Source organism: Thermobia domestica, chromosome 4 (assembly GCF_964235325.1).
Source record: "Thermobia domestica chromosome 4, izTheDome1.hap1.1, whole genome shotgun sequence".
NCBI classification, from domain to species: Eukaryota; Metazoa; Arthropoda; class Insecta; order Zygentoma; family Lepismatidae; genus Thermobia; species Thermobia domestica.
The window spans coordinates 273074315-273100936 of record NC_137457.1 but is presented as its reverse complement, the minus strand read 5'-3'; the positions used below and the strand labels follow the sequence as shown (position 1 = coordinate 273100936).

Genomic DNA, 26622 nt, shown 5'->3' with positions numbered 1-26622 from the left:
GATGATAATCCAGAACGGAACTAGTCATTCTAAATTTATTCAGTACGTTTGTTATTGTGTGTTTGTTTGCGCAAACTTCAATTCTAATATTCACTTACAATGCTCGCCAGACTCGTTCTGGACTTTAAGCCAAGCGATGGGATGATTGTGAAGCCTAAAATAAATATCCAATATATTGCATCAATGAAGAATCAGTTTGCTGAAAGTTATCAAACAAAATTATTTTCTTATGTCATTAAAATATGGGAACTTCGAAATTTGGGGAAGCACACCCTCTTTTACCCACCTACCCTTGAACTATTTCAAGCACAATCTAACAAAATGTGTACCCACTATGTTTTATCAAAATCTTTTTTTTTTTTTTATACGAACTTCACGTTGAGAAAATGTTTTGCACGTATGATGCAAGCTTACAATATGGGGTGGGTTTACCTCTCTTACCCTCTCATTGTTAATGGATATTATCTGCAAGCAACAAACTAATTTCAGAATATTGGAAGAAGGCACATACAAAGTTTCATTAAAATCTTAAGATTTATGTGAGTTGTCTTGGAACAGACAGACGGACGGGCAGATACAGAAATGGTTGATTAGAATAGTAAAAACATAAATTAAATGTGTTGTGATTAAGAAATATCACATCTGTAATCAAGTCGGTGAATGTTCGAAAATGAAGTCTTTCGGTTTAACGTCCGACGATTATGTCCTTTAGGCTAACGGAGATGGATTATTAAGAGTACTTATCACTGCGAAATTAAAATACCGCTAATTTTACAGTAATTATGTGATATCTTCATATAGATAAAAGAAAATAAAAAAGTGGAACAAGATCGCCCTAGACAATATTATTTTGCATGTGGTATCGATATCATGAGTCACCTAGTAGCTTTCCGTTTACAGCCATTTAGAAGCGCGAAAATAAATGTCGATTTTCTAAATGGTTGGAAATCGAATGCAGATAAGTGAGTCGTGATAACTGTATCTCATGTAAAATAATATTGTCTAGAGCGATCTTGTTCCGCATTTCGATTATCTTGTATCTATTTGAAGATATCACATAATTACTGTAAAATTAGCTGTGTTTTAATTTCGCCGTGATGGGGCCTCTTAAGGCAAATGAATGATAATGGAAGAATTGGTGGAATGAGCATGTAGCAGGAAACGAGGGTACCCCCCAAAAAAACCCACGAACACGATGTTGTCCACCACAAAGGTCCTTGGGCGAAGATCGAAGATCGAAAGTGAATGTTTGAGTATCATTGCTGGACATCTAGTGTAAAATTTTGCAATAATACTGCCAAACTGTGCTATGATTTTGGATGCTTCAAGGTTACTGGGTTATTTTGGGTCATCCGTTAGACCGAGTCTGAGAAGCGAAACTGAGATAAATACCGTGACTCACGTGAGAACGATCAACGGTGTGATACCGGTACTTTCCACCAAAAATCACAAGAGCTGCGAGGAAGACAAAAATTGATACTGCTCATTATTATAGACGAATTAAACAGATCGTTCAGAATCTATAAATGAAGAGCTCAATTATAAAAGAGTCTAAGTCAGAAAAGTAAGTTTTTCAGGAGACGATTTTTTTGTATCTGTTTCCATTATTGAAAGAAAAGTAATTGGCTACTTTTCGTAAAATAACGATGAAATTATCATCTATAGCAAGAGTTTTATAAGTGTTTTTAGGTGTGAGTCAGAAAATAACTTCAGAGAATACTGCTGACTAAGGACATTTTGGAAAGCAACGCTATTTTCTTTTACCTACAGTTAATTTGATTTATGGTGTTTTCGCATGAAACTCAGTTCAATATACGGAGATGCTGAAATGGAACTTAATAGAACCAATATCTCAAAATTGACAAAAATTGACTTAGGCTCTTTTGGAATTCACCCCTTCAAATCAAAGTTACATCATTGTAAAAGAATTAAGGAGTACTAACGAGGAGTTCTGATACCGAAAGGTACATATCCATCTGAAACAGTTTTTGGCAATATCATCATAGGTATTCTGAAATTATTGACAGGTTACTTGCCGCAAAATAAGAAGTTTCCATGCTAAGCTGTCTTCTGCTAACCTCTTCGTCCTCACGTGTAAAATTTCTGTTTAGATATCGTCCACCAATTGCATCCTCCTTCGGGCCCCCTCCCTTTATTTCCTGCCACCATACCCTCTAGCACGTCCCTCATGATACAATTTCCTTCTTACCCCATTTCTATACCAGTTTCTCTTTCTTTTCCTAATAATATCTAAAACTGTTCTTTTCTCCCCGACCATTTTTAATATCCTCCCATTCGTTTTCTGCTAGACTAATTTTCTCTATTCTTCTCCACATCTACACTTCGAAATCTTCCAGTTCTTTTCCATCATTCTTGTTTACTGTCATGTTTCAGCCCCACACAGCACAATACTCCACACGAAGAATTTTATGAATCGTTTTGTCAAATCTTTAGTCAAGCTACCACAAAACACACTTTTCTTCCTCCTAAAGGCTTCTTTCACTATTCCTATCCTTTCTTTTATTTCACTCTTGCACTTCACACCATCACTAATAACACTACTTAGGAAATAAATATGAAAAAATCTATATGGTCATGATAGGATTACATGCAAACTACAATTTTTCAGGTGATAAAATATGTCAATTATTCTTGGTTGTAATTTATATATTTTATTATTTTATTCGAACTGTATATTTTATTCGATAGACACGCAAACGAAATATAATATCAAATTGAAATCTCAATTTGGAATTTTTGGTGATATATATATATCCCTCCTTTTCGTTGGTACCTCCTTATTTTTCTTCACCAAAAATAAATACTCTTTTGAATTGAGTTTGAGTTTAACGCTTCTTTCAGTAGCGAGGCTATATGAGACGAGACCTGATTATCGAGGAAACAGAACCACACGAGCTCCCCGGGAATCGAACCCGGATGTCCCACCCCAAAGGAGCGTACGCTAACCGGTTAGCCACAAAGAAGCTCTAAATACCCTTTCCTCTGCACATAAGTGTCGGAACTGAAGTCCTCCGATACAAAGCCTTCCTACTGTGTCAAGAGGCCAGAAACTTTCCAGAGGGATGCTGAAGGAAGAAAAAAAAATACTAGCCCGTATAGTGACACACAGGTACCTTTGAAAAAAAAATAAATACAAGAAGAATATTCGTAATAATCCAGGTGAACAAAACTCTTTGGTTACAAATTAGTTGTTGAATCTCAAGTAAGTTCACAGCAGAAGATCAAAGGAAAATGTCAGCGTAAAACGGTTCAGAGAAATTGACCTGTGAATAATCCACTTAGCCTGATTTTAAGTGAATTAGGTCTGCAAGTTACGCGAAAGCATTAAAAGCTTTCATAGACTCAGTATCGTTTAGTATATTAATGTTAGGAAAGAACTCTATACAGCATGTATAGGTATTTACTTCTTTCAAGAGAAAAATGGATTAAATTCTTGTCATATTCTGAATACTCTGGAGTACTTAAGTTTGTATGGAAGAATGATTTCCTTGTTTATTCGTAAATATCATGTATTTGTAGATTTTTTTTAGTTACTTCATACGTAAGTGTGAGATGTCTTATAGAAAGACGATGTCTTCCATCCGTCTATTAGTCCTGTCGGAAGATATCGAAGAGAAAATCGGTAAGATAGCGAGAGATGCCCTATATCATCAATTAAAACAGGAGTTTGTACACTTAACCACTTCCAGTTTCAATTTTATTGTGTTTACATCTAACTAACTAACTAACTCTATGCTCTATGGAACCAGAAGGTTCAATGCCGCGTTCACAAAAGCTCTCCATTGACTTCTGTCCTTAGCCGATTGGACCCAGTTTCCACTTCATATTCCTATTTCTGCGAGATCAATCTTAATATTGACCTCCCATCTGCGCCTAGGTCTTCCTAATGGTCGTTTTCCAATTGGATTTTCAGTTAAAGCTTTGAAACCGTTCCTACTTTGTTCCATTCTAGCTACATGATCTGTCCATCTGAGCCTCCTAGACTTGATGATCCTAACAATGTTTGGTAAACCGTATAAATTAAGCAATTCCTCGTTATTAAGTTTCCCCCATTCCCATTCCTCTTGAGTCCGAATACTCGACTCAGGATTTTGTTCCCAAATACTTTCAGTTTACGTCCCCCCCCCTCAGAGTAAGCGACCATGTTTCGCAACCATACAAGACAACATGCATGATTACCGTTTTATATATTTAAGCTTTAAATTCCTCGTCAGAATTCGCGAGACAAAATTTTTTGAAGTGAATAATAACACGCATTCCCTGTTTTTAATCAACATTTAATTTTTTTTCGTAAATATAGTTTTGGTCTGTTAATATTGATCCTAGATATTTGAAAGCATCCACTTTATCAAAAGTATTATTTGATATTTTGACACATTTATAATTTGGAGTATTACGATTCCGACGAACTTCCATGTATTTAGTTTTCTCTGCATTTACTTCTATACACATATCCCCGCAAGCGATTAATACATTTCTTTCTATTGTAATATGCCATTACAGTCTAATGATATTATGTTCTTAATAGGAGGGTGCCCGAAATTTTTTGCACCGACTGTACTTGACGTTTAACAAAAAATTTCTGGCTGTTCATATAATTCGTAATTTTATTTGTTATTCTATTTCAAATTAACATGGAAAACTGTAAAAAAAATTCATTGCGAATGATAGTTTTGGGAATCAATATCTTTATTTATATTTTAAATTAGTTATAAGTCTTGCATATGTATATGTAAATGGATTATTACAATTCTTACGGTGTCAGTGCTATCCGAAAATATAGATCCACTATTGGACGGAACTTTCCAGATCAAATAACCAATCTAAAATTCGACAGAATTTTCAGGACCACCCTTCACCTCTCTTTTAGATACCTAGGTCCTTCTAAAATCTAGTTTAATCCAGATTTTACCAAATTTTATTCGTTTCAAAGCCCCACCGCCAAAATGCTTAGTTTTGATTGGCTGATAAACCCACGCTATGATATTAGGGCGCAATTATTCCATTCCATGCCTGAAAATTTTACTGACAACAGCCAGATTCGGATCTTCTCGATCATAAAGTTGAAAAAGGAGTAGAAAAGCTGCAAACAAGGTAATATTTGGGAGTTTTTTTAACATCTAAAATCTCTGGAAGTCTCGAGGTGCCAAAAACTATTAAATTTCGTAGTAAAAACTGAACTAAAAAGCTGAAATAGGAAGCATAACTCGGTGACGCCATGTTGTGCAGATATAGTTCGTGATGGACAGAATTCAGGATAGTGTGTGCATTTAATCTCCTTTCCCAAACCCAGTTTGCAGTTCAGTGAATCGAATAGTTAAATTTCCCTCTTGCCCCTCCTGAATCAGTGTAGGTTCGGTCAGACCTGTCCGTTCAGTAATCTGTCTGTGTAGTTAGTACGTGATTTTTTTTTCATATATATATATGGCGGTATTTTTAGGTCTATTTGTAGTGTTAGTAACCATCAGCATGTACGTGTAAATTAAGCAGAGGGCTCCTATCTGACTCCCAAATTGGGAGTACGGCTTCCAGCGGGATGAGTTGAACATGTAGTTTGTTCCGGGTTCCTGCCCCTTCAGGGCAGGGGTCCTATTGTTAGCTAATACTTCGATACGTCCCCTCGGGGGCATTAATTAAACACTCAAGAATGTGATTCAGTAAATACAAGGGCCAGTTGGCCCTGTTCCTTTCTTTCCCTTTCGAGCCGATTTAAAATGGTAAAATATGAATGTTTTCTGTGTATATTTATTAGTATAACATGTATTAATGATAGTGATGATTGGTGTGTATTGGCATGATGTGTCTTGTAGTTTGAGTAGTATGTGTATATTTGTAATGTAGTATCAGTAATTGTGGTAGTTAAGTGATGAAAGAGTGTGTGAGATAATTAAACATGGACAGTGTAGTATTTACTATGCGATAAATTTTTATTTTTCCGTCATTAAGTGAACTCATACACAATATTTAAAAGTGAACGTAATATAGTATAATAATTCCGTGTACAAGGTCACATTCAGTTGTTCAAGGGTTGATTATATCGTCGCTAGCCCTAGTGTCAAAAGTCAGTACTAACCGCCATTCTTCTGTCGAGGTGCTTAGTGATTTAGTTTTCATGAAATTGACCTTTCTTTCCGAAATAAAACCTAGAAGGTATAATTCACAGCCCATATGAATGTACAGTTAGGTCAAGTGACCCAAAATTAATATATTCTGAAAATTTCAACATTCTGCCTAGTCTAGAAATCGAAATATTTAAGTAAATAAACAATACGTAAATTTTTAACAGAAGTCGGGCGATATGATGCTAGTTCTTCGCTTTGAAATTATATTAAATGTCCATTTTTTCTTCGTGGCTGCAGAAGTTCATTGTTGCTGCAGAATTTCATAAACATTAAACATTATCGCAGATAATTCTAATTTCAGTGAACATACGTAGGATTTTGTTTTTTTTTTTTCTTTCTTCTTAATAAAGCTACCGAGTATTACATAGTATTGTGTGTGTGGTGAAAGAGTCTTGAGTTCGAGTGAGGTTGTCGTGCGGTGATCAGAATGGGAAATGTTTGTAGTGATTATAGATTTTAAAGTGTTATGATGAAATGTGTATATAGGCTGGGCGTAGATAGAGGAAACAGGGTGTTTGTAAAATATAGCGTCTTAGTAAATGAAAGGAATGATGATATGAATATTAATGTGAATATGAATATAAAGTATATGAATATTGTAATAAATGAATATAGAATATAGGACACCCATATAGTTAAATATATAGTAGCCCAGTGTTGATATATAGATCTTGAATAGATACGTGTAGCTACAAACATCTCGGGTTCTGACCCCTGCACCATGATATCACTCGGACAGGAGGGCGATATATATTCGGACTATGGTAATACTTTGTAGTTTTATGTGTTATAATAATAATCAACCATAGTAATACCATCTGATAGAATGGGTAGCATCATATAATCGTTGACTAGACATATTGAATAATAAATTATGAAAAGACAATAGTAGTTATACAACAGGGCTGTAGTGAATCATATCTTCTGGTCGGTTTTAAAAATAGAATGTACCACTCCGTGAGATTTTTTTTTCTTCACGTTACCTACTCAGGCTAGCTTACAATGTTCATGGAGGCAACGGTTCTGATAGGGTTACAGAATCAAAACAATTAATTATTGAAATTTATTATACCGTACCCGGGCATCGACCTCTTCCCCCTCGAATATTTTCGTTTTCTTTTCTCAGTTTCCAAACTAGATAGTGATGGAAATTAATCGATGCCTCAGAATTTAGCGCATTCTGCGAAGGGGAGCTATCGGTGAAGTTTGGCAATAGAAATCACCGATCCAAAATTCAGTTTATTTAATTTTTTTTTATTTCGGCAAATCATTAGTTAGGGATATCTTAGATAATACTTCTATTCTAGTTTCATTACTGTCCTCGAACCTTCTTAGTTTTTCTAAGGGGTCGAATATTTTTTTTTACTTAGAGATTTCAAAATTGGGGACGCAGTTACCTGGTCCCTTCCCCCTCTCCTTTTATCCTGCTGGTTTGGGCCGGATACGGGGCTCGGATTTCAATCTTACAACCAAATTCTTGTGGGATTGGGATCTGATGGACACAGAACTTGCATCCTTGGCAGCAGGGCGCCCCCTTGAGTCTACGTATTTGAGTAGACCACCCTTTTGGCATATTAAGGATATTTTGGCTATGGATTTGTTGAGTGAAATTCGACTTCTATCTTTGTAGCGTTAGTTATTTCTCACTTAAGTCTTTGGCGCCCCTATTCTTCGTCTTCCTTCTTCTCTATCTCTCTCTCTGTCTTCTTTTCTTCAAGTTTTTTTTTAATTTTCCAACCTCCCCCCCCCCCGATTTTGAACTTGTTGCTTACGATTTATTTAACGTACAACTCTGATCTGAAATTACCAGCTGAGACGTTGCAAGACACGATTCATGAATGGAGTAGATAATAATTGGGTCCTCCATCACATTTTGACCTATCGCTGAAATGAACAAAGACTTAGTATTTGACGACACTTCGATTACGTTCTTTCACCGTCGTCCCCTTACGGTTTTTTTAAATCCGTTGGTCACTTTCCTTTCTGTTTTGGTTTTCGATTACCTTGTAGTTGATCTGGGCCCAGAAATTGTATTTTGGTTTATCTAGTTATATCTTTAGAAATGCTCTGTGTCACGTGCCTGCCTCACAAAGTTTTTTTTTTTTCATGATTTAAGCACGAATTGATTATATAAAAGTGAAAAATTTATAGATGCGCGGTATCAGGTAGAAAAGCGATTTTCTTTTTCATATGTAACGTCGGAAGTCATTTGTTTTGGACAATGTTGCAACCTTTTCAGAAATTATTGTTGGGGTGATTAATTTAAATGTGTGCGCATTTATTATAAATATATATATATAGAAATGAGTACGTCGAAATGTATATGTACTTAGTATGTGAATATGATTTTAAAGTGAAAGTATGATATTAAATATATTATATGAATATATGTAAGAGCGCTCGTGTCTGTCCCCCTAAACGTGTGTTGGTTGCTATAGTTTACCAGTGCGTCCTCCGACGAATATAAGAATGTAGATTTTGTCAAGAATACCGCCGTGCACTTAAGTAATTTTCCTTTTCTTCTGAATCAATGTAAATGATAACCTTTGTAATTATGTAATGGCATGTATTGAAAAGTAACGGCAGGTCTAAACGTAACCCACATCATCATAACGAATATTATTCCTGAACTACCAACCTAAAACCATTGTGGAAAGTGTACCTTGAATCCGTCTCACCTTCATATGTATCCTGTGACTTGACCAGTTTTTTTTTTTATCCTCAATTTGAACCATCATACTCCGTACACCTGTGGAAGATCATTTTTTTTTAAAATCCGAACCATGTATAAATATATACGAAAGTGATCCTAAGGAAAGGCCTCATGACGTGTCCCAGTGTTGCATAAATAACTTAAAACTATTCAATTAATAAGTTTGGAAATGGACCGTCTAAGAGGAGAAACATCCTCTAGCGATAGTGATTTTTCGAAATCCCTGGATGGGTATAAAGCGTCGCAGTGTGCGATTGCAGATATAAACTGTTAAAAGTTATAAACCAAGTATAGACGACGAATGGTTTTGTAAACCAATAGATATATATATAGAGAGAGAGATATATATAAACACGAACGAAGTTAAATGGAGCGAAATGTTCTGGACACTACGAGTAGTGCGTGATTTGTGATTTGAACGCTCAAAATCATTAATATTTTATTACCCAATGTGAGGTAGAGACTCATATAAGTTCTGATACACTTAAAAGTTTTTTTTTCTTTTCTTTCCTCTTTGTTCATATATTTTTTTTTAGTGAAATAAGTGTCTTCTTTGCGTATGTCGCAAATCATAATTTGCTTTAGCATGCCTAAGATATGATACATGTAAATAATTTTTTTCCTTTCCATTTGTCAATATGATTGAATATATAAAGATTTACTAAAGTATAACTTCATGTACTCTATTAATATATAACCAAGAACTTGTGCTTTTAATATTTTCTTATAATTATTTGTTTTGTCCCTTTTTTTTCCACTATGAATGTAATAAACTATTTGTACCTTTGTAGTTAGTTGGTTTCCTTTAAACATATATACACTGTCCTGAGTGAGTGAGCGTGTGAATGCATGATGGATTTAATTTAAGTAATTTGTGTGATATCATTTGTCATATTAACATCTGCAATATATGTGTCATGTTTTAACATATGTGTTAAGGTAAATAACCTAGGTCATGAAGAACCGTCACTAACGGTTTAAATCGGCTCGAGGAGTGAAGCAAAAATAGCAGGATGAGCCTAAATACGACATCTTTCTTCTAGGAAGTCGAACCTTTTATTGATACGATACATAAATTTATATTGAGTTAATAAGTTTGGTTTTTTTTTTCTCTTGGCTAATTCATATGTGTGGTCGATCCTAGAGAACAGAGTTCAGATGCTGGATGGTTATCAATCACCGGTTGGAATAACAGTACAAAGAATGATTTCACTTTTCTCATTTCCAGGTCTAGGTCTGGGCAACCCCACGATCGTGGTGCCTGGAGCTAGGTCTGGGTGGTATGAGGGAACATGTGTCTATTCCGAAGCATTCCAAAATTGATTAGTTGTTAATAACCTTTAGAATGATTCATCTTTCAACGACTTTCCCGACCTTTTACTATATTTCCGGAATTATCCAGTAATCTGCTTCTTATTAAAATACCCTATTTCTTTTCTTTCTTCCTTACCTACCTCCTTCTTTTACCCTTCTACTTTCTTCTCTTTCTTTTCTATTTCTAAATGAAAGAAAACGGAGTCATGATTGAGAGTAGTCGCTATTGGCACGGTCAATAAGTTGTTTAGATGAGTTTTCTTCGGGAGTCCGATATGGAATAATTAACAATAACAAAAGGTTTATTGGAAGTTACTTTATTGAAGAATAATCATGATTTCGATTAGTAGATGATGTTTCGTAAATCGTTCTCGTTCAAAGAAAGTTAATTTTTAGCGACTCCTCTACATTGCGCCTTATCTTCGTTTACTACGATATATTTTTTTTTCGTTTTCTTTCAATATTATTCTCCTATCATCCCCTATTAAATTTACATGATCACAATTCAACTCTAGGCTCTGGTTGCTATCTTTGATTTTCTATATAGAGTAGTCTAGGAGAGAGTTCAATAATAATGGCGACAACGCATCTCCTTGTTTCAGGCTATTATCGACGTGAAAGCTCGTGAACAAGAGCATTCCTACCTGGACTTTATTTTGGGATTCATTTAAATATACATTAATTAATCTAATTAGAGTTTTCGATATTCCAAATTCTGCAACAATGCTGTACAATGTTTCGCTCCTAACCAAGCTATAAGCTTTACTAAAATCAATAAATAATAATGGATGTACCGGGATGTTGTATTCCTATTTTTTTCTTGTATTTCTCGAATGGTAAATATGTGGTCGATTGTTGATCGATTTCGCCTAAATCCGCACTGATAATATCTGATAATTTCATATGCGTGTAGGGATCAGGGGCGGATCCAGCACCGACTTCTGGGGGAGGGCGGTGGGTTGTCATACTGCTACTTTTAAGGGCTCCAAACTTTGGGATGGGTTTTATTTATATATATAAAATAAGAAAGTTTCCTCTTCTGGGGGGGCGATTGCCCTGATCGCCCCCCTGAATCCGTTAAATAATATTGAGCCTTTGGAGATCCAAACTGAGATTTCACGTATTTATAATTTAAAAACGCCATTATGAAGCAGCATGTGCAGCGTTTCGTTGAATGCCCTTCTGTCATTTTTTTTTCTGCCACGCAGTACCATAATCCCGTCGTTCTAGAACTGCTGTGAGGTTTTGGTCAAAATATTATGACAGGTAGTTTTCATAGGCCTGTCTTGAAACTTAATACCGTTCGTGAAATTTTGTAGAGACTGGACCAAATTGACTGATGGTGTCAAACCCGGGCTATATGGTGGATGCATTGAAATCTCGCCTCCATATTCTCTCAATTTCTGATGGGTCGTTAAAGACGCATGCGGTTTGGTATTGTCAACCTAATTCATTCTATTTGAATTCCGACTTAAGATTTCAATATATTGTACCCAAAATCAGTAATGGGCTCTCTTGAGCTCCAAATTTACTTAGGGTAAATTATCACTTATGACATTTGATCGTACTTTATATGGTCAGAGTAACACATTCAGGCTATCTTCCAGCAGAAAATTTTGTCCGAAGAGGCAAAATCAAAATAAGCAGAAGTGTGAGCGAACAGTGCACAAGAGTAAGATGTACAGTAATTGTACTTAATTTATCTTAACTACAGCTTTAAAGCAGTTGGCTTTTTCCCTTCGGAAGTATACCTGGAAGAAACACTGAATACATACTTAGTGTGTGTAGCTCTCTCAACAAAAAGGCTAAAGAATTGCTTTCTTAAACCTTTTTATGAAAATTTTAAAAACCTGAGAAAAGTATTTTTTTCATGTCCCCACATTAAAAGTTTGTCAAATTCTACAAATTTAGAGAAATTATCTCTGGAACGTAACAGCCCTAATATAAATTTTCTAGTTCATTTACTTTGAAACACTATTATTTACATATATTCTGAAAAAAAATGTCGCCAGAGAAAGATTACATATCTTTTATCTATTTAGTGTAATTCAAAATATCAACAAATATCTGCTTCTGATTTGTAGTAATTGAATATTATCAAGAATTCTTGCTCGTAATTGGCCAATTATTATTTTTTTTTTTCATTATTTAATTGGTACTGTTCTATAGATTATGATTTTGTAAATGTCTTTCCGTTAATGAATGGCATAGTCGTTTATTTGAAGTTAAAATAAAATCTACTTTTTCCGTTAGTAGTGTCACGCATAAGGAAAACGATGTTATATTTTTCTAATTAATGGTAGTGAAATGACTAAAATGAGAGAAGTAAACTAAACCAAACGAAAAAAAAACTTCCTGGAAATGAATTAAAGTGTAATACGCAAAAGAGCATTAGAAACAAAACAAAATTTAAATCGTTAATCTTCTAAATAATAGGTACTGCACTATAGACTACTGTTAGTTACAATATATATATATAGCAAATTAATGTCAATCAGTGGCATATTTACGATTTAGTTTCAGGGGAGGCTTTGCTAACTTTAGTCCTGGAAATATGAACATTTTTTTTCAAGATATCTCATTTACTTTAATATAGTAAATAAAATTTCGGGAGTGGGCTTCAGTCCGGAAGTTCCCCTAAATAAGCCACTGGTTCCAATGAAGAACTTGGCGGGCGATTTTCCGCGGTGCGTATATACAGGGGATAGACAAAACAAATCTAAAAACACTTCATGCAGGACACGTAAGTTTGGCCCTCCACTGTACAACACGTGTTGCGGTTGCCGATCTTTTTTTTTTTTTTAATATGTCATGTGGACCTTCCTCTTCCGTCAGTAGTAGCTAGTTTACCTGTGAGTGTCCTGGTATTAAAGTGGTGCGGTAAAATGGGCGACCTGACAGACTTCCAAAGAGGCATGATCGTTGGTGCCCATTTGGTTGGATCTTCAGTGGCAACAGTGGTGAACATTGTGGAGGTATCGAAAGGCACTGTGTCCAATGTCACGAGGGCATACACAACTCATGAGCAAACGAGGTCTGCAAAGCACAACTGCGGTCGAAATACAATCCTGCTTAATAAAAACACCCTCTGTCTAGAGAAATCAATTAATACGAGGCTGTTTTAAAAATTACACTTTCTTTCCAAAGAAAAAATATTGTTAGAATTAATTTAACGGCTAATAAAAAAGTTAAAAAATGGCAAAAGTTCTATAAAATAAGCTATATTTTAGGTTATAAGCATTTCATACGTTTGTATAGCTAAATTTTCTCCAAATAGGCTAGATTTAGGCAAAAATAGGCTAAATTGACATCATTGCGTGGCTGAACACGCAAGACAGGATTTTTACAAGGAGGGAATCTTCAAACTCATCCCACAACGCGACAAGTGTCTCAACCGAGAACCGATATGGAGACTATGTCGAACAATAACTTAATATATGTACTATAGGCTATGTTGGTTGTATGAAATAATATATACACTTTTCACTGCAGGCATTGTAACCTTACTTTCTGATCATCCCTCGTATGGTGTATTGGAAAAAAAAAAAGAAAATTCTTTAACATTTCAATATGCATTATAAAATTACCTCTTACATTCTTATTACTGAAAAGTGCCCCTAGCTCATGTGGATTCATAATGAATTGAATGGGATCGAATTAAACCTAACAGTTTCACATGGCTTCATGACGCGTTTATCTTAGGTATTTTTGCAGATTATCATGCATGGCCGCATCTGACGCATTTGAATAGGAATTTTCTCCATGGTCGCAAATGACGTTATCGCAAATGACGTTGTCGCAAATGACGTTATCGCACATGACGTTGAGCCCCTAAAAATCTATAAGTACAGGTTAGTTACGGCAAGTGTTTGGAAGTTTAGAATATCACCATAGAATTTGATTGGTCGTGTATATTTTCTTTCTTCCTTTTTTTTTCAGAACTGAATGTGTAATACGAGATATAAATTAAAGTCGTGGTATTAGAATTAACTTTCTCACCTTTATGAATAGAACACAATTCGTGCCTCCGACGTACACAAAAAAATTAAACGGATGAATATTTTTATTGATTGGCCCACTAAAATATATATATATATATATATATCCATAAACACGAGCACTGCAGTTTGGTTTCTATTATTTAGCAATAGACAGATAGAGTAAGAGAGAGAAGGTAAAGCTGTAGCAATACCTGTTGGGAAAACATAAAGCTTTATCTGTTATTCCATCTGGCGAAGTGAGGTAAAACTCCCGATGAAAGCCAGTCTTTCTCTCCTTCGAATGCTCGAGAGTGATTCAATTATTTCCCAATTATGGCGGGTGTTCCATTTCTAGGAATATCCCTCGCTCGAGTCCCTGGATGGAGAATACTGCAGAATGGTTGATAGGAAGGGGGCACAAGGGGGCGGGGTGAGTTAATATCCATACCCAAAAGGCCCTTTGATACTCCAGAAGGGGGAATGGGGAAAAGGTTATTCTATATACAGGAGACCTCCCAAAGTGGATTGCCTAGAAGTGAAATTAGGTCGAGAAGCAAGCAGGAGAATTTTCGGAGAAATTCTACATGCAGAGGTAGTATAAACCGAGTTCAATTTTTTTCTCTCTCAATCTTCAATTTTTTTTTTTTTTTTGTCTTGATATTTGGATCGTTCTTTTATCTTCTTCTTCTATACTAGATAATTTCATTACCTTGTTTCGTTTTATCTCTCTCTGTGCCTCTATTTATTTTCTTCTAATTTGAAAAAGAAAAAAAAAGATTGTTTCATTTTTAGAAACCAAACGAAGGACTCTGTTATTTTAAAAGAAAAAAAATATGTATATTGAGGTTAAATATTAATTCCCCGAATTAATCCCCGTTCTTGGGATCACTTAAATAATTACTAAGTTCTCAATGTGCTGGACATATGTAAGCATCGGGAAGATTTAAAACACTTATATTTTTAAGTTCCAACTAATATCCCTTAGTCGTTCTACAATTTACTATATGATGGTCTATAAATTATTAGTGTTATTAGTTATATTTATTATTAATCAGAGCTGGATTTAAGGTTGATGAGACCCTAAACTATTTCAATAATGGGGCCCCTTATGTGTAGCTGTGCTTTGTGAATGACTATTTTTCACTGTTTATTTGATTTGAGTTTAGCGTTTCTTTCCCAGTTCAGCAGCGGAGCTGTATGAGACATGGACCTGGGATCTGAACCATACGGGCTCCTTCCGGATATTGAACCCGGATTTCCCATGCCAAAGGCGCGTACGCTAGCTGTTTAGCCAACGAAGAAGCTCTTGCTAGTTTTTAAAAATGAAATCATTGAGTTTAATGTTCCACTATATCCTTTAGCCTAAGGGACACGGTGATTAAAGCAAATGAATGATGACGGAAGAATTGATGAAGAAGAAAGTGGGAGAATCCCGGGAAAACCGACGAGCACGATGTTGTCCACCACAAACTTGGTCGGGAATTGAATCAGGAACCCCTTGAACCAGAGGTAAGCGCTCTACCACTAAGCCATCATGTTCCCTCGCTGTTTTTTGTATTGAATATATTATATGCTACCACTGAGCCACCATGCCTCCTCGCCGTTTTTTGTATTGAATATATTATATGCTACCACTGAGCCACCATGCCTCCTCGCCGTTTTTTGTATTGAATATATTATATGCTACCACTGAGTCACCATGCCTCCTCGCTGTTTTTTGTATTGAATATATTATATGCTACCACTGAGTCACCATGCCTCCTCGCTGTTTTTTGTATTGAATATATTATATGCTACCACTGAGCCACCATGCCTCCTCGCTGTTTTTTTGTATTGAATATATTATATGCTACCACTGAGCCACCATGCCTCCTCGCTGTTTTTTGTATTGAATATATTATATGCTACCACTGAGCCACCATGCCTCCTCGCTGTTTTCTTGTATTGAATATATTATATGCTACCACTGAGCCACCATTCTCCCTCGCTGTTTTTTGCATTGAATATATTATATGCTACCAGTGAGCCACCATGCCTCCTCGCTGTTTTTTGTATTGAATATATTATATGCTACCACTGAGCCACCATGCCTCCTCGCTGTTTTTTGCATTGAATATATTATATGCTACCACTGAGCCACCATGCCTCCTCGCTATTTTTTGTATTGAATATATTATATGCTACCAGTGAGTCACCATGCCTCCTCGCTGTTTTTTGCATTGAATATATTATATGCTACCACTGAGCCACCATGCCTCCTCGCTGTTTTTTGTATTGAATATATTATATGCTACCACTGAGCCACCGTGCCTCCTCGCTGTTTTTGCATTGAATATATTATATGCTACCAGTGAGCCACCATGCCTCCTCGCTGTTTTTTGTATTGAATATATTATATGCTACCACTGAGCCACCATGCCTCCTCGCTGTTTTTTGTATTGAATATATTATATGCTACCACTGAGCCACCATGCCTCCTCGCTGTTTTTTTGTATTGAATATATTATATGCTACCACTGAGCCACCATGCCTTCTCGCTGTTTTTTGTATTGAATATATTATATGCTACCACTGAGCCACCATGCCTCCTCGCTGTTTTTTGTATTGAATATATTATATGCTACCACTGAGCCACCATGCCTCCTCGCTGTTTTTTTGTATTGAATATATTATATGCTACCACTGAGCCACCATGCCTCCTCGCTGTTTTTTTGTATTGAATATATTATATGCTACCACTGAGCCACCATGCCTCCTCGCTGTTTTTTGTATTGAATATATTATATGCTACCACTGAGCCACAATGCCTCCTCGCTGTTTTTTGTATTGAATATATTATATGCTACCACTGAGCCACTATGCCTTCTCGCTGTTTTTTATATTGAATATATTATACGCTACCACTGAGCCACCATGCCTCCTCGCTGTTTTTTGTATTGAATATATTATATGCTACCACTGAGCCACCATACTTCCTCGCTGTTTTTTGTATTGAATATATTATATGCTACCACTGAGCCACCATGCCTCCTCGCTGTTTTTTGTATTGAATATATTATATGCTACCACTGAGCCACCATTCTCCCTCGCTGTTTTTTGTATTGAATATATTATATGCTACCACTGAGCCACCATGCCTCCTCGCTGTTTTTTGTATTGAATATATTATATGCTACCACTGAGCCACCATACTTCCTCGCTGTTTTTTGTATTGAATATATTATATGCTACCACTGAGCCACCATGCCTCCTCGCTGTTTTTTGTATTGAATATATTATATGCTACCACTGAGCCACCATTCTCCCTCGCTGTTTTTTGTATTGAATATATTATATGCTACCACTGAGCCACCATGCCTCCTCGCTGTTTTTTGTATTGAATATATTATATGCTACCACTGAGCCACCATTCTCCCTCGCTGTTTTTTGTATTGAATATATTATGTGCTACCACTGAGCCACCATGCCTCCTCGCTGTTTTTTGTATTGAATATATTATACTCTACCACTGAACCACCATGCCCCTCGCCGTTTTCTGTATTTAATATATTATGCTCTACCACTGAGCCACCATGCCTTCTCGCTGTTTTTTTGTATTAAATATATTATACTGAGTATTTCAGTGAAAAAGGACTATAATTTGGGGAATGTTAGTTTAGGCAACTCTAACCAAAATAGTGTATTTGATAACGGATCCTATTCTCATCGGTTTGAGAAAGGTGATGAAATAGTCTTTCCAACGATATGCAACATTGTGGCAGTGATGAGGAAATGAGGAGAAGCAACAACGTTTCGTTCCAGATGAGGAGATGAAACTCTACATGGCAACGTGGCTGAATACGTAATAACAGGATTTTTACAAGGAAGAAATACTCAAACTCATCCCACGCACGATGCGACAAGTGCCTTAAGCAATATGAAGACTATGTCGAAAAATAACCTAATGTATGTACTATATGTTGGTTATGGTTATATTGCTTGTATGAAATAATACCACACTGCGGGTTTGCAACACTTTCTGATCACTCCTCGTATTTCAGATATGCGATTGAAAAAAAAAAATAGAAAAGAAAGAAAGAAAACGTAAGGTAATCTAGCTGCAATTAATATGATGAGCATGTGACTATTCTTTGTGCTAAAACTAGAATTCATGTTCTTTCCACCAGGAAAACTTTCTGTCCTGCTGGACGTATACAAAGTACTCTAATTTATAGATAAATATGGTAGGACTTCTAGGACGTTACGTCCTGCCAAAAGGACGTTGTATGTTCTAAGCACTGTTTCTTCCAGACCTGTGTTTGGAGGGGGCACTGTCCCACCTGGAGCTCTGAGAATTCCCCCCCCCCCCCCGAGCAGACCAAAATTATAAGTCTATAAATATAATAATAAATAGAATAGTATCAGCAGTGCCCCCGGAAATACTAAGTGTGCCCCCCACGGAACATTGTTTCTGAAAGAAATACTGGAAGAGTTATTAATACGGTTGTTGGTTATTTTCAGTTGCTTCACACAAATAAGATTTAGAAATACTTTTCATACTAGTTGCGGCTTATACACGAGAATATCTTTTTTTCTCTCTCTCTGAAACTGTAGTCACAAACTAAAGATGCGGCTTACATACACGACAAGGTAAGATTCACTGGCTTTTAATGTCATGAATTGACTATTTTATACAGATAAATGTTGCTAAAATCAGTTTAAACCTATGTGCAGCTTTTTAACAAAATATTTTTGCCTCTTTTTACATGGTACGTTATTAATATTATTGATAAGGTTTCTATTAGACAACACACGCCAGCCAATACGTAAAGAAATTCAAGAGCTTTTTAGATTTATCATATAAACCATGCTCCTTTGAAGAGATGAAAGCCGGTATATCAGCAACACAGTCTTTTACATGAGGTTATAATTTATGAAGATTGCATGTAAAGATACTCTATATCAGAAACCGACTTGATAATTCACTTTCGAGCTAAAATACGTGAAATTCTCCGTAAGCATTGCCATTAAATATCATGCATGAGCATTCCCTATGGAATATTTCGCGTTGATAGCACGTCTATTGTGGAATTTAATATAGAATATTTACATAAGCTGATTGGAGAGTGTATGAATTTATCTGCAATCTATGTTGTAAGAGTGAATTTTATTATAATACATACAACACGAATACGCAAACAGATTATTAAAAAAAAAAAAAAAAAAAAAAAGAACGTCAGCCGACTAGTATTAGCAAATAATCGTAACAACACGTACACACACAGACACACAAACATACATGTATAGGAAACGTTGTGGGCGGAGTGATAGGAGTTGCTAATGGAAGGGGAAAAATAATAATTTTCTCTATCACAGTTCCCTTAGCCATTATTCTTAACCAATTACCTGTTTACAAAGTACCAATTGGCGTCTCCCATATTACGGCTCGAATCCCACCTTGTTAGGTCGCCTCGACGCCCAATTTCCTTCTCTTGGTCACGCGACGCTCACTAGCCACCAGAACGCCAAGGCACGATCAAGCCGCAAAGCTCAATTATTTAAAGTGTTGCCAACTGCATTAAACTAAATATATCCACTAAGTATATCCAACTCATCTCTTCACTGTTAAGGTACTGCAGCATTAAAAGAATATTTGAAACGCTTCATATTGCTCTGATAGTGTAGGCCTAATAATGAATCTTTTGTCGTTTGAAGGTTGCTTTAATTCAGGATATTTAATTGAAATGTTGAAATTTGGGATGTTTTTCGTCCTTTCCTGAAAAAAAGAAAGAAAAAACAAAAAAAGGGCCATTATATTTCGTACACGATCCTTGCAGAACCCATTCGATTTTGACTAAAATGAGCATGGAATTAGACTTTGATTTAGTTCATACGTATGTGAAATGTTTTTATACATAAAACTTCGATTCCCGAAAAGTTGTGGGCCATCACAACTGAGGTTTGGGGCTTAGGCGCGCACCCCGATTTTTTTGTTGGGAGGGCCCCAAGCTCTTACTACAAGCCACTACGTCCATGTAATATTGAACAGGTATTATTCTGCACCCGAAAAGACGATAAGTAATCGCAAAACACTTCCACCTAGTATTTTCAGGGAGAAAAATGACAGAACTAGATTGTTTTTATAAGAGAAGGAGTACAGATGAAGAGTAAGATCAAATTTTTTATGCTTCAGCGATGATTTCCTTGTTAAACAAGTATCGTTTTATTGAGGAAGTGTACGAATGTATGTTGAGTTCGAAAGTTTTGGGGGTCCAGACCCAGTTTACCCATCGTCGATGCGCTCCTTGGCCTAGAACACTACATGTCTTACGTAGGGTCATCATACTTTTGGTATTCCAAACCTTGGAAGGAGGTAAAGTAAATCTTGCGCAACAGGATACTTTAAAGCGGGAACTTAATTTCGCTTAATTGTTCCAACCCTTTTGATTAGTGCCTTGGCTTATATATTTCAAAAGAATTAAACAGTGAAGAAGGTTAATAACTGCAGGATTTACCAGTGGCGGATCAAGGGGAGGCGATCGGGGTGATTTCCCTTCCCCCCCAGAAGAAGAAACTTTCTTATTTTATAGGCCCTATATATATAAATAAAACCCATCCCAGAGTTTGAAGTTCTTAAAAATAGCTCTAAGTAGCAGTATGGCAACTCATCGCCCCCCCCCCCCAGAAATCGGTCCTGGATCCGTCCCTGGAATTTACTACCAGTTATATGTAGAAGTACAAGACTTTCTAAAGGAATGTGGTGGCACTGTTTTTAACAAGACTATACACAGAAAATGGTAAATCTGCGGTTTTGTTTTACTTGGCAACTTACAGATCTAATAAAATTATTTCTCAATTTTTCATATGCACATGTTTTACAAGGGAGATTCCGTAAGGTGCAGTCGCCTTACAACTGATGTGGCAAAGTAGTGATTACATATTACAGTCTGGTGAGAAATTCGAGCAAAAGGAGATTTGTGAGACATAATTAACTTACTTTCTGAATCATTCTCGCATAGTAGCATTGTTTTTTTCATTTGCCTTCAAATATTTGAAACTAATGACAATTACAATTGTATTGTTATCACTGCATGTTTGTCATCTGAATTTTCCGTTATAGCAAGCCCATAAAACGGTTTTCGAACAGCAGAGGATAAATATTATGATATGAAATTTGCAAAGAATCTTCCTTATAACGGTTCACTATCTTTTCTTTCTGTTTCCGGCACTGCTTGCAAAACAATATACCCACAGACTACCTTCCGCGTAAAATTTACCAGAGTTGTCACCAGGAGGCAATAGCTTCTCTGGATCGCGGAAAACATGTACACAGAACATACTTAAAAATAATAGTCTTCAAACGCAATAGGCAAGATCAAAAAATGTGTAGCCAAATGGTAACGAAAACTCGTTAAGGGTTAACTTTTTATTTTGTACAAATAGTGTTTTCATTATTATTTTATTTTATTTTTGGCGTATTAGATTTGTCAATTCAAACTGGCCAATATATGACGAAGAATACAGTACGGTTTTGCGATTGGAAAAAATGAAATGAAATCTTTGAGTTTTAGTCCCACAGTTATGCCGGCTAGGCTAAAGGGGACGGTGATGATGAGTGAAATGAAGAAAGTGGGAGGAAACGGAAGAACCCCGAGGGAACACGGTGTTTGTACACCACAAAGTTTACTTGACGCAAGCTTTGATCGAACCAGGGATCCCAAGCACTGGGGGTGAACGCTCTACCACTGAGCCACTGCGCACCCTAGTTGTGTTCTAATATTCATGATTCCTTGAATAACGTATCTGCAAAATCATCGACATTCTTATTTGCCCGTCAAGATTATTGTCTTCAAAGCCAGGTTTAAATGTGTGATCATTGTTTATCTGCGTGGTTTACTGAAAACACGAGAAACAAACTGTGACGTCATATATTAGCGAGTTGGAACTTACTATTGTAGATCGTAAGAAGTAATTTGTGGCATTAAATTTGGCATTAGACCTAAATTTAATGTGGATCTTGGTGGGCAAGGTTCACGGACATTCGTGCGGCAACTGTTTTAACAAATGAAACCAAACGTATTATAAAAGGGATCATTGTTGTTCAATTATAGAATATCACTTCAGAGATATAAACACTGAGAGATCCTGTTAGTTTTTAAAATTTTCGCAGAATTCTTCCTTTCACTACATGGACGAAGAATTTTACATAAGGTAGAAATCCATAATAAATTCATCTCATTCGGATGATATGTGAATAAGAAGATTGACACGCTTCAGATAAACTTATCGCGTTCGTATTAAAGACATGGGAGGTGGATAAGTGAAGTTTTAATCTCTGGTAAACAGAGATTTAATAGACCAAAACCAGCGGCGCAAATCGGTCTTCAACACTGAGAGGACAAGTTTTTTGTTGTTCTTGTTGCTAAGCGATGCTCAAAGTATTTGTGAAGTTGAAAATCAATCCTGTGGAGGATCAGGGAGCAGAGTTGTTTTCAACATTGGGAGACGGGCAGATTTTAGGCTTATTCTGGGCGCACATCAATTTCATCTCACTTTCCTTTGTGGCAATCAGACACAAATCATCACTTTTTTTTACCCCCCCCCCCCAAAAAAACACATTTCAAATCGGATTATTTGGGGGACAGTCCCCCAGTTCCAAAATTGGAGGGGACATGTCCCCCTCATCCCCCCGGAATTTGCGCCAGTGACCGAAACAGATATGGTAAGAAAACGATAAAGTGGCTCCTACTCTGATGGGTAAGTGCAATTATATTAGTCTATCACAGAATACATCAACTGATGGGATATTGTTTCTCCAGTGAAGAACCTTCATTTCCTTCAGTCATGCGATTAAATTTCATCATCATCACAGTTATGCTTGCAACGCTGTTACATCTCTTGGGGCAAAGTTACAACCAACGGTCCTAAGCCAGTCTCGTCATGTTGTCGCAGGAGTTGCTGTTTGTCTATTTAATTTTATTTTTAAGGATTATCGTTGTAATTTTATTCCCTCGTTCCGTCAATGTTCTTCTACTGCACCCCTTCCATTATAGCACATATTCATGAGACATCTTTTAGACGTCTCACAAGTTCCATACATATCCCTGGACATTCAAGTTCTCATATCAACTTAAGAATACAAGTTGGCATTCAAAAATCCGACCTTCTCGGGTCTCAAGAGTGTCAGATTTGTGAAAATGCTTGATTTTGAGTGGTTATTTGTGCTATGTACTATATTTAACGAAAATAACTATCTATACAATCCTTTAGAGAAAGAAAATTCAGCAAACAAATGATGAAATTAGAAGGAATGTCTGTTAGCAGGTGCGAAGAAAACCCAACAACTGTTTATCAAGTACAGTGCTCTATCAAAGGATAAATTTGAAAATGTACTCCGAAATCCATATCGGAAATTTGAAAGAACCGGTTTATGGATGGTCGGATTTTAGAATGTCAACCTGCAATAGAAATATTCATGTAACTATGGTTGAATATCAACATGTTGTGCCTGTCATGGGACCACATTTGAATGCCAAAAAATAGTCGTGTAATTATTTATTTATTGTAACAACACAACAGGCATTCCACCCATTTACAGTGTTAGTTTACATATATGGTAAATGACACTGTTTTACAGAGAAGAAATTTAAAAAAAGAAAAAATGGAGATTTTTTTTAACTGCCTATCTAATTAATTCAGTTTATTAAATTACAAATTGTGTTTCCAGATATTCTATCGGGCAAACCGAATACATCTACCGTTTCACACTTTAATTCAATATTATTGTAGTAAGAGCTCATTCACCATAAAGGGGATTTATATAGGATGTCGAAGCGTGTTTTTTTGTTATTCCGCAGACAGCTGTATATTTAACTTCTGGAACGTAAATGGATATAAGAATTTCTACAGAATAAGCATGGAACATTCACTGGTAAAAGTGGGACGTTTCATGAACATTCCAGTACCTCATGATTGACGTCCCTTAGAATTCCAAGATGTGTCTCTTTCTATGTGGGTCCTATGCTAACTACCATCAGTGGCGTATTTATGGTGCTATCAGGCTCAATCCCCCCCCCCCTGAGATAAATTTGTTGGTTTTTCGCATTCCACGTGCAACAATAATCCTTCTTACCATTTCTAAGAATTTCATTGACGTTCTATTTTCTTATGCTCTTTGTTCAGAAATAATACTGCATTTGTCTAATTTCATTCCATTTAAGTACTGCGTTCTTTTTTCTTTCTTTCGTGCATTCTAATCTTGTTTTTTTTCTTAGTTGTTTCTTTCGTTTTTCCTATCATACTTTTGACCGTTATTAAGTTGTGATTCAAGTCGGCCGTCGTCAGTAACACCAAAATTAAGAGAAGCTGATAAGCAAAACTAGTGTTCCACACTAACTTGCAACAGCACTTTAGTTATTATAGCAAAGCAATTACATTGTTTAGTTATAAAGAAAGGTAAATGTTTGGATTTAAGAAAATCAACAGGGAGGAATAAGTATCTAGTCCAGGAAATTAGGTAGGAATGTTTTTTTTTTTTTTCTAAAATGAAATCAGTTAAGTTGAAATGAGATTACAAATATTCAACATGTGTTTGTATTAGCGTCATTTTAGATTTGCCTGCGGGGGGAGGTAAGATCTTTCACCGACACACGAGTTTCACGATTTTTTTTCCTAGTATATTAGTAGACAATCGATTAAAATATATCTAATTCTCAAACTCAGGTGGATAATTACCCCCTGCTTCCTCGTGTTGTGCATAGCGTCCCCCTGCCGAAACAAAATCCTAAACACCCCACTAACCACTATAATACAGTTTCTTCTCAAATGGTGCCCTGAATATATTTTCTTTTCCTATTTCTAATTATGTTTAATGTTGGGTAGGGATGCATTCGAGTCGAGTCGAGTCGAGATTTAAGCCTGTCTCGACTCGTCTCGAGAAAATGTTGTCTCGACTCGAAAATATGTTTTTGTCTCGACTCGTGTCTCGACTCGACAGTCTCTGTCTCGACTCGACTCGAATTCGAGTCGAGACGTCTCGAAATTCGAGTCGAGACAAAATGTACGAGTTAAAATATACGCACACATCAGCCAGACCATCATGACTACCTACCTAATTGTCAGTATGTCGACTTTTGGCATGGATAAAAACGGCGACACGTCTTGGCATACACGCAATGATCCTTGATAGGTCGCTGGAGAGAGCTGGCACCACATGTGCTCACTCAGGTCACCTAATTCCCGTAAATTTCGGGAAGGAGGGTGATGTGTTCTGACGTCACGTTCAATCACATCCCACAAGGGACATCACTCAAATGTCCGGCTCCAATTTCAATGAAACTTTTTTTGCTGATAGAAGGCATGCATGCATCATTACTTATGATGACAAATTTTTGCCATGATGCATGTTTTCTATTTTTTTTAATAACTTTTAAGAATTGTGATGTGGTTATTAGAGATTACTACAGAAGTCCCTTACTACCCTTTGTAAACGGAGCGTTAATGAAGAAAAGTGAAGAAAAACCATGTGGATACATATAAGTCCTGGGGGGGAAGTCGTATGGTAGATATGACCTTGATGGCAGCCATCTTGAAATCCGCCATTTTGAATTAAGGTCAAGTTTTCAAAATGGGAATAGGGTAATATGATACATAATTTCGGGCTAGAATTTAATTAGAAAAATAATGGTGAGGTTAGTTTTAAGATACACCCATTTGGGGGAAAGTTACAGGCATATTAATTGTTTTTACTTACTGTGTGCGTAAGTCCCTTCTTACTTTCGTCTCAAGACCTGTAAATCGATCGCAACGGCAGAGCCCGGTTTCGCACTAGTGTTTAAAAATCTTTAAACTCACTTGAGGCAATTATAAAAGGTGAGTAAGGTGCGTATGTATTTATAAGAAAGTTTATTTTACGAGTCTTTTGTGGTTCCGCAAACCTATTCTTTAGTTGTTTTTTTTTTTCAAAATACTCATATCTCATAAATAAAAGAGCTATTATAAAATCTCTTACCACTATTCTTTAATACTTATAAAATTTTATTTATTGTAAAAGCACTGGCGAGATATTTCTTATCGCCCACTAAAATTATGGTGGAGCTCGTTCGTGGCTAACGGTTAGCATACTTGCCTTTGGCGTGGGAAACCTGGGCTTGATTCCCGGTGGGTGTTCATGTGGTTCGGATTCCACGTTAATCAGTAGGTCCACGTCTCACATAGCCTCGCTGCTGAACGGGACGTTAAACTCAGAATCAATTCAACTCAAAATTATGGTTTTGACTTTATTATGATGTCATTAGTTTAAACGCCCAACTGCCCAGTAATTATAAACATTGACTACATTATAAAATTGTAATTTGTGACGACTAAAATATCAGAAATTAAAGATTATTCTTTGGGTTTTGGAACATTTTGAAAAACGTGAAAAACTGGTACTGCACCGATACAACACACCTTTTGGATTTATCATAACATGTCTTACATAGCTTTGGTTCGA

General features: G+C 36.3%; 1 protein-coding gene across 1 annotated transcript in view; it reads right to left on the bottom strand.

Moving 5' to 3' along the window:
• LOC145684072 (uncharacterized) overlaps positions 1 to 19671 on the bottom strand; it is a 526936-nt gene extending 507265 nt beyond the window's left edge. The window contains exon 1 of the mRNA XM_081755923.1: positions 19536 to 19671. The gene's annotated coding sequence lies outside the window, so the exon portion shown is untranslated. The remainder of the gene's footprint in view (positions 1 to 19535) is intronic.
• Between the last annotated feature and the right edge of the window lie 6951 nt (positions 19672 to 26622).